Source organism: Schistocerca gregaria, chromosome 2 (genome assembly GCF_023897955.1).
Source record: "Schistocerca gregaria isolate iqSchGreg1 chromosome 2, iqSchGreg1.2, whole genome shotgun sequence".
NCBI lineage: Eukaryota > Metazoa > Arthropoda > Insecta > Orthoptera > Acrididae > Schistocerca > Schistocerca gregaria.
This window is the reverse complement of record NC_064921.1, coordinates 889,147,663-889,156,496: the sequence shown is the minus strand read 5'-3', so window position 1 is coordinate 889,156,496 and position 8,834 is coordinate 889,147,663.

Here is an 8,834-nt window from a genome sequence, read left to right as displayed (position 1 = left end):
AAGTGTTCAGCCACATGTTAAACGTCAACCACGACCTACAAGAAACGATGATGCCCAAGTTGGTGTTCTAGCTGCTGTCGCGGCTAATCCGCACATCAGCAGCAGACAAATTGCGCAAGAATCGGGAATCTCAAAAACGTCGGTGTTGAGAATACTACATCAACATCGATTGAACCCGTACCATATTTCTATGCACCAGGGATTGCATGGCGACGACTTTGAACGCCACGAACAGTTCTTTGTAGTTTTTTCGTTTGATGCTTATTTCGTGAGATATTTGACCCGATCACTATTAATGCAACACCCTGTATACGCAGACAGTTGGGGCACATTATTTCGTCGTTGGAGAAATGGTGTGGCGACAGGAAGTGCATTCCTCCACCCCTTAAACTAACCATGCCAAATCCGGCAATAACCGTGCTGGCACAGCACCGTATGTGGGACAATGGCACAAGAAAAGTAGAAATATTTTTTTTTCTAAAATTTATTAGATGATCCACTTACATTCGATAGCTGAAGGAAATCCTCATGTGTCATTGCCCTATGCACGAGCACTCGGACTACGTATCAGGTGGAAAGCGGAATACTACCCAAATGCATGAAGCGTATCGCATAAAGTTGATCTTCATTTTTTTGTCAGGTTCATCTGCTGCACCTGAAATTAATTTTGCGCGTCAGCAGGGTGTGTGGGGAATTTCATTAGGGCAGAGAGACGAGTGCGCACGTGCTGCTGCGCGCAGCCACAGACGCATCCTCGCAGGCGGCTGGAATTGCGAGGACTGCAGCGGCAACGGCGCCCGCGCGGCTGCATGGAAAATGCTCGTTACGCGAGCTGCCTGCCGGCTGTAGGGAATCACTGAGTAGCGGCGTAGCGAGGCGCCGCTTTGAAGTGTCACCGCCGGCAGACCCTAACCCAGCCAGAGTCCCCGGTCACACACTAACGAGGCAAGGCCCAGCCGAGTTAGAATACCGTCTTGTTATCATTTTCGACTACGTCTACATCTGTACACAGCAAGCGGTGTTGTAGACGGTTAGTAAGTCTCCTATTGTGCCACCTTCCTCCTTTCGAGCTCGGTTTGCGATAAGTGCGCAAGAAGGAACGACTGTTGCTAAGCCAGCGTATGCTCTGAGTTCTAATTTCTCGGATTTTCTCGTCGCAGTCATCCCGCGATACACATATGGGTGGAAGTAATATGCCGTCTTTTCTTGGAGCATATATTCTCAGAATTTCAACAGTAAACCTTTCTGACACGTTCAACGCGTCTGCGTTTCATAGAGGAGATTGATGAGCTCCTTCGTTTATTAAGGACGTACGAAGGGCAAAATGAATTATTGTACTTAAACATATATATGTCCATAATATTACAGCTAGATAGTAGAACTTGAGATTATTATTTACAACATAATGCTTGATATTCTATGCAATTTTTGTTTGAAAATGCGTATCAATATAAATTTTATAAGCACTTGAATTTTTAACTACCGTTATCTAAATAACGTACCTTTCCTCGTAAACTAACCAAGCAATAAAATTAGATTTCCACAGTTCACATCTGCAGCAGAGGCTAAAAGAATGTACAGAATGTTTGTTTAAGGTCACAATTGCTTTGAAATTAACTTTCCATTTTTTGTTACATGGAAATGCTGTATTTTTTTCAAATTTTATGGAGAGTTTTTCTCAGAAAAATATAACGGAAAAGTGCTGAAAATGATTATTCGGTAAGTAATTCATTAGAACTAGGCTAAATTTCAGGACGTTAGCTTTTATAGTTCCTGAGAAAACGTACTACATTACAGCTCAAAAGAGTCAGTTTACGGCTCTTCGCATTTAAAGTTTTTATTTCAATTCTTGATGATATTGCTATTCCTCTAGTGACTAATGCTGTCCATATCGATAATCTTGACTGTCCTTCTCGTCTTCCTGCAGTAATCTCTTCACCTGCCTCCTTTGCCTAGCCAACTTTTTGCATTTTTCCAGTCGTACTTTGTCGACGCTTCTGAGTATCTTCAGTAATAATGCTCCTGGATGAAAGTCTAGTCTCTACGAGCACGTAATCCTACATACATTTCCACTACTGGACACTAGGCAGGCATTACATGCACCTATCTTCATAGCACTTGAGTACACTGTCATCATACATTCTGAAACCTCTTTGACGCACAAATACTCGTCTTAAGCACGGTACACAGCTTCATCAGTCCCTTCACTTAGTTTCTTCTTCGATGAACTCAGTGACTGTCGAAAATTGTTCTTCACTCTTAGCAGCAGCATCTGTAACACTGTTATTTAAATTACATGCACGTTTTACAAGTGAAATTCGACGTTTCCTCACTTTTTTGAATATGCGTCCATTTTTACATCCCATTTCGAGCAAAACAGGTCGATGTATGCAAAACTAAAAACTGAAATAAGTTTAGAGCATATACTGTTCAAAAAGCCATGTTGTATACAAAGTAATAAGCAAAGTACCTCCTGAGCGTTTCGCGATTGGCCGGCTAAGGTCTCCACATTGTCAAGATAGGTTGCTCAAACGGAGGATAACGCAGGTTTCTAAAAAGTTAGGTGAGAGCACTCTGGAAGCGTGGGCTTGGTGAGTAAAGCATTCAGTATCAGGCGCTGGAAATATCTAACGCCTCATGTCACCAGAACATTTGACAACATCGCTTGGTTTTCAGTGGGACAATACTCATTATCCAGGTAGTAAGTAGTGTTTCAGAAATCGGATCTCGCAACACAAAAACACAAACCAAAGATGAATCTTGGTTTTTGCACTTTCCATCACGATGGATAATAGAGGAAACTGCTCCCGTTTAATTACGAGTATAACTGCGTAGATGCATTGATGTAGATATCATTACTTTTCGTGTTAGCGAAGAACCTGAAACTAACTGACAAAGAAAGTAGCTTCGTGTTTTGCGTCTCACTGAAGCTCTTTCTGTATTTTATCACAGCGTAATGGGTTATTTTACCTGCAGTTTCAGGTTCAACTAGTATGACACAACTATTTATGCAAAAGGTTCTTTAAAATAATGATGTAGGTATTGAGTCAAATTGTAGGTTTCAGTTTGTTATGCAGTTTGTTGGCGAGAGAATATTGTTTACTTAAGGCATAAATGGGTAGTCATCTATGACTAACATCCAGGAGTTACGCCAGGAGCCATTTCTGGGGCAAAAGACATGTGTTAACACGGATAACAATGATCGTCTGATCTACAGGTCGTTGCGGTTCGTTGTTAAGTACATAAGTTTATCTGCAAAAGAGATTAATTATAATACACTGGTACGACATTTAGGAGTATTTAACATTTGCCACTTAAATATGTGTGCAGCAAAGGGGCTAATGCATCACTGAGGAGAATGCAAACCCACAACGTTGCTATACCTGTAATACTGACTGCGTAAGAACGAAAAAGATTTTTCCCGACTGCAAAACTCAGAGTATTTCTTTATATTCGATCTAAAAATGCGTTTTTAAGTTAAAATGCAGCTGTTGTCTATTATATTTTTATTAATATTAGTTGTTTCAAGCAATAAGTATTATTTTACAATAGAAATGCCAGAATACCAGATTTCATTAGGAATTATTATCCAGTGGACATAAGATCTTTCGGAAGAAAGAAGAAAGGATAGAAGGATCAATAATACCAACCAAGTGCACATTAGAAGCAAATGCCTCATACATGCAGACGTTTCAGTAATTATGTCCTTAGAACGTCGACCTGTTTGACATAATGACTTTCAGCATAAGTGAGAAAATTTAGAAAATGATAGTATTAAGAATAATCCGTTCTTTAGAGTAACGAGGATATATTCCTCCAATGACGTTTAGAGTAGTGTCGCCAGAAATTCAAAAACGTTACAGAGAATAATACAGAAATCACACAATTTCAACTCTAAGTTTGCTTATTTTGGTACTCTAATAGCTTTGTAGCCAGAAATATAAATTTCAAATTTATATCGTGAATCATATTTGAACATTCCCTTTGGCAGTAGTTTTGGATATTTATTTTTATTGTGCTTATCCTAACGTCTTTAAATTCATATGAAACCAATTATCGTGTTACGGGCACATATTTGTAAATCGTCTTCAGGACTATATCATTTAGAATGATGCATTTGTACCGCACTATTTTGTTAATCATTGTCTGTAGTAAATTCGCCGAAATCTTAAAATTAATTTTAGATGACGTCATATTAAACTTATGACGTAAACTGAGAAGAAACCGTGTTACACCTTCGTGACATGCGTAAAATTTTAATTTTTTGCCAAATACTCCTTTTGTATAAAGTGGGGATTTAACGGCGTGCGTCTCTCTTTTTTTTCAGTCTGTATCATAATGCAGTGACTGATGACGCTCTCATTTCAAGTCGAGCGAAGGTGAAATTTTCATAATAGTAAACAAACAAAACAAAATTTGAAGCTGTGACAAATGTATCAAGATTAAAAGTTCTTTCCGTTTCAGAGCCTAGTTTAGCGAGGATTCTTCATAGCATAAATTTCATTATACCTGTTTGGCTTGTCAGCCGAAAAACGGCGAGAAATATTGTGAGGAAGTTACTATTTTTACAAGTTCATCACAGATTTAATTTCTTCGTGCATTCGACGTGGAAAATGAGATTTTATGAAATTTAAACAGCTTATAAGAGAAAGCAGCGAAATTAAATCTGGCTTATCAGGCAGAACAAGGCGCACGACGTCAAAAGGGCGTAAAGCAGAGCCCGAAATCCAACGAAAGCTGCTTCACTAAACCAAGCTTAATTTTACCCTCTACAAAAGCGCAGTTCATGGAAAGTAACTGGTCTAGCACCGATCGTTTTGTATTTCAGATACAAATCGAATAATGTAATTCGTGCACGTAATCAAGATACATTCAAGTCATTCTTGCACATAGTGCTTAACTCTACTTTTGTACCACTGTGAATTTGAATTGTTGTTGCTTCTGTTGTTGTTGCTGCTAGTGGTGGTGAAGATGGTGGTGGTGTGGTCTCCAGACTGTAGACTGGTTTGAAACAATTTCACGCTAGTCTTCATCCCGCAACCCTCAACTCTAGGTAACAATTACAAAATACATCTACTTGAATTGTTACTATACTGAAGCATTCGCCTGCCTCTGCAGTTTCTCAGACGGCACTTTCCCCCATCACCAAATCATCCCTTTTTTGATGTCCCAAGGTATGTCCTATCAAATTAGCCTTTCTTTTAGTCAAGTTGCAAGATAAATTTATTTTATTCCTGATTCGAATCCTTGGTTCCCGTTAGTTATCCGAGTTATCCATTTAATTTTCAACTTTCTTCCGTAGTACCACATTTCAAAAACTTCGTAACAGTACTATTTATCGTCCACGTTTTACTTTCGTACTTGCATACGTCGAGACAATGGCTTTCATAAAACACTCCCCACATTAAATGTACTTTCTTTAATTTTCTGTTTTAGTTTCATTCACATTTTAGTTAATGGCAACTAGTTTTGAAGGATATTTCGCTAACTGATGACTGAGTGTATGGAAGTCAGTAGCAACAGGGACACAAAATGTGAACAGATAAGAACATCACGAAATATGTAAATGTTATAGTAAGAAATTATTTGCTTATTCACATAAGAACAAGTCAGATACCGTCACGGTTTGAAATTGAACAAATTCGTTCGAAAGCAGTCAACATCAACAGGAACGTGAATCTAACTAAGAATCAATGTTGGAACTGCCGGCTTAAACTTATATTCGTTCTTAAAATATATCTCTTTTTCAGAACAGCTTTTCTTCTTGCAGGTTTGCATTTTGTGTTACCTTTACTTTTGACATCACTTCTTATATTGTAGCAAAACGTGTCTATCATTTTCAGTGTCCCATTTGGTAATCAAATTCTCTCAGAATCTCTCAGCTAATACGACAAGTATTTCAGTCAGAGGCCACTTCGGAACTTTTAGTGATGTTAACCTATCCTAGCGAAAATGCCCACTACCACGCCGCAGCCGACGGTTCTACATTAATGCGAGTAGTCCTATTGCACTTAGGTGTGCACCAGTACGCCAAAATGATTAATCAATTGGTCAGTCACCGAAACTACTGTTCAAAAAATTGTTTTGCATTGTTGTGCTAAAACTGTATCGAGTGGTGAGTACATTGATTCCGTTCCATGAGCGAGGGAACATCTGTTTTTGCAGAATAGAAACAAATACATGTAGCTCTACGTGTACAATTTCTTCCACATCTCATGCCGTGCTGGAGAGCCGCCTTTTAGCTTTCATTCTCTAGCCCGAGGGACAGAGCGGAATATTTGCTGTGCTGCCCATTACTGAGCCTCGTTTTTTTTCCATTTCTTTCCTTTTTTCCATAAATCTTCTGACTGGTTTAGTGCGACCCACCATGAATTCCTGTCCTATGCCGCCGGCAACGGTGGTCTCGCGGTTCTAGGCGCTCAGTCCGGAACCAAATTGAACCTCCCGACGAAACTGATCGACTCTTAATTCCGATTTCCCACAGTGTGTACACCGAGAAGATTTTGTACAATGATAACGCCACGAAGAACTTCGATGGCAGTTTCTGCATTTGCCTTAAAACCAAGGGAAACTCCTCATCTTAGTCGGAATCAGAAGATTAGAACTATATTTAAGTAATTACATTACGGTACATTGTAAAAGAAATGGTTCAAATGGCTCTGAGCACTACGGGACTTAATATCTGAGGTCATCAGTCCCCTAGAATTTAGACCTACTTAAACCTAACTAACCTAAGGACGTCACACACATCCATGCCCGAGGCAGGATTAGAACCTGCGACCGCAGCGGCGGCGCAGTTCAGGACTGAAACGCCTAGAACCACTCGGCCACATCGGCCGTCGGGACATTGCCCCACACAAAACTGAAAATTGTGTGTGTGTGTGTGTGTGTGTGTGTGTGTGAGTGCTTGCAAGTGCGCGTGGTTGTTTGGGAGGGTGGTTGATACGAGATGCTATTTTTAGGCCATCCTGTTTTGCTCGTAGACGGAGGACGGCACTATATTGACTGCTCCTCCCATTCACTTCCCGTACATTGCGTATTATGAATGGCCACGTACCGCCGGCAGAGCTGATGCTTAAGGGGTTGCCGTAAAGCCCAAGTGTCATTAAAACCGCGGCGTGGCGGAGGTGCTAACGGGCGACCCCGCTGGCGCGCCGGTTAGCATGCAAATGGCGGCTCGCTGCCCGTTTTATCGGCTCGCGGAATTGGCGCGTAGCAGGCCGTCTGTTGACAGCCCCTGAGCCGACATCCACCCTGCCCGCCATCTCCGGCCGCGCCGCTGCTCGCCGCCGGAATTAATTTTGCGGGCTGCACCGGGCGGCGAGGACAAAGGTGGTGGCAGCTGTCGGAACAACAGCCAAGTACGCGCTCCAGAGGCTTCACTCATACATGCGGCGCGATCAGCCTTGTTGTAGGAGGCGAATATCTGCCTCTACAGTTGTGTCCATAATATCGCGAGGATCCAAGGACGAGGGAGGGATTTATCACGGCGTTTATGACCAGGGACTGCACTTTCTCCTTCTCCTCCTAAAACCTCTTTATCCTCTTCCTTGTTTTATTCCGCAGTTATTGTGCTATTTTCTGTATCTTTGTCTCTTGCCTGCTCCACGGGGAACTATAATTTTCTCGTATCCTTCTCCGATTTTCGGCATATTGGTCAGTGTGTACATGCGTCTTCAATTATCCCAACTTTCCACTTCGATCCCCAATTTTGACCAGTCCTTTCGAAGTTCAGTACAAACTTGGTTCCTGTACTTCCTCTTTATCTACCTGTTGTTTCCTCACTTATTTCATCATTCTGTCCACATTGATCTCGATTACATGTCCAGCAAATCTTACGTGTTATTTCTCTTGATATTCTCATGTTGCAGTACAGTTCTTCCCTAGGTCTTCGAATCCATCTGTCACCTCCCCTGGTAATTTCCTAAGCATTTTTTTCTCTCTTTCTGTAGCTCTTCTGCAACACTTATTCCTAGTGTTATCGTCTTAGCTGCATGTGGTACAGTATTCCTCATCGTTTTCTTGTAGTATCTCATCTTTCGTTTATGCATATATCTTTTTTGTATATATTCTTAGTCATAATAGAGCTGACATCTCCTTTGTCCTCTCTGTTATTCTATAACCATTGCTCCTGTATTATGGAGAAACAATAAAAATTCTGTGAACCCCCTCTTTCCTTCACAACCAAGTCCTGGATCGGCGCCTGCGCGCAGTGCGCATTTTGTGCAAGTCGAATACCTGCACATACGTTTGTGTCGATAATACACAACAGTGTTAGTTCAGTGGACAAAGTATTGGTCATCTCCTTCTAAGATAACACCTCTCGCCTCGGAGTGGCATAGGTGGTGTACAACAGGTACAACGTACTCACGTGACGTTCTGGCTCAACCCAAAGGTGTTGCATTGGGTTCGTGTTGGGACACTGGACAGTCCACCTCATGAATGTTTAAGTCCACAGAACCATCGCCTCACAGATGCTGCTTTGTGATAGGATACAATGAGATTCTGATCACTGTCACTGAACTTTTCCTTTACTCTGTGCAGTACACAATGCTTTAAAATGCACAAATATCTCTTCTTATTAGGTGACCGCACTTTGTAAGCCCATTTTGTAAAGTGTAGAAACCACACAAAAGTTGCTGAATCAGTAATCATTTATTGCATACACTACCTGTTTCAGACCTCTTAAAGTCCCACCATCTGGGGTAAAAAATAAAATCGCTTACCCATCTGCGGTTATCCTTACCTCAGCGTTGTCATGCAGGAAAAGGTGGACATAAATTCCATATAAACCGCTGCCCGACCGAGATCAGTAACAGGATGACCTCAGCTGG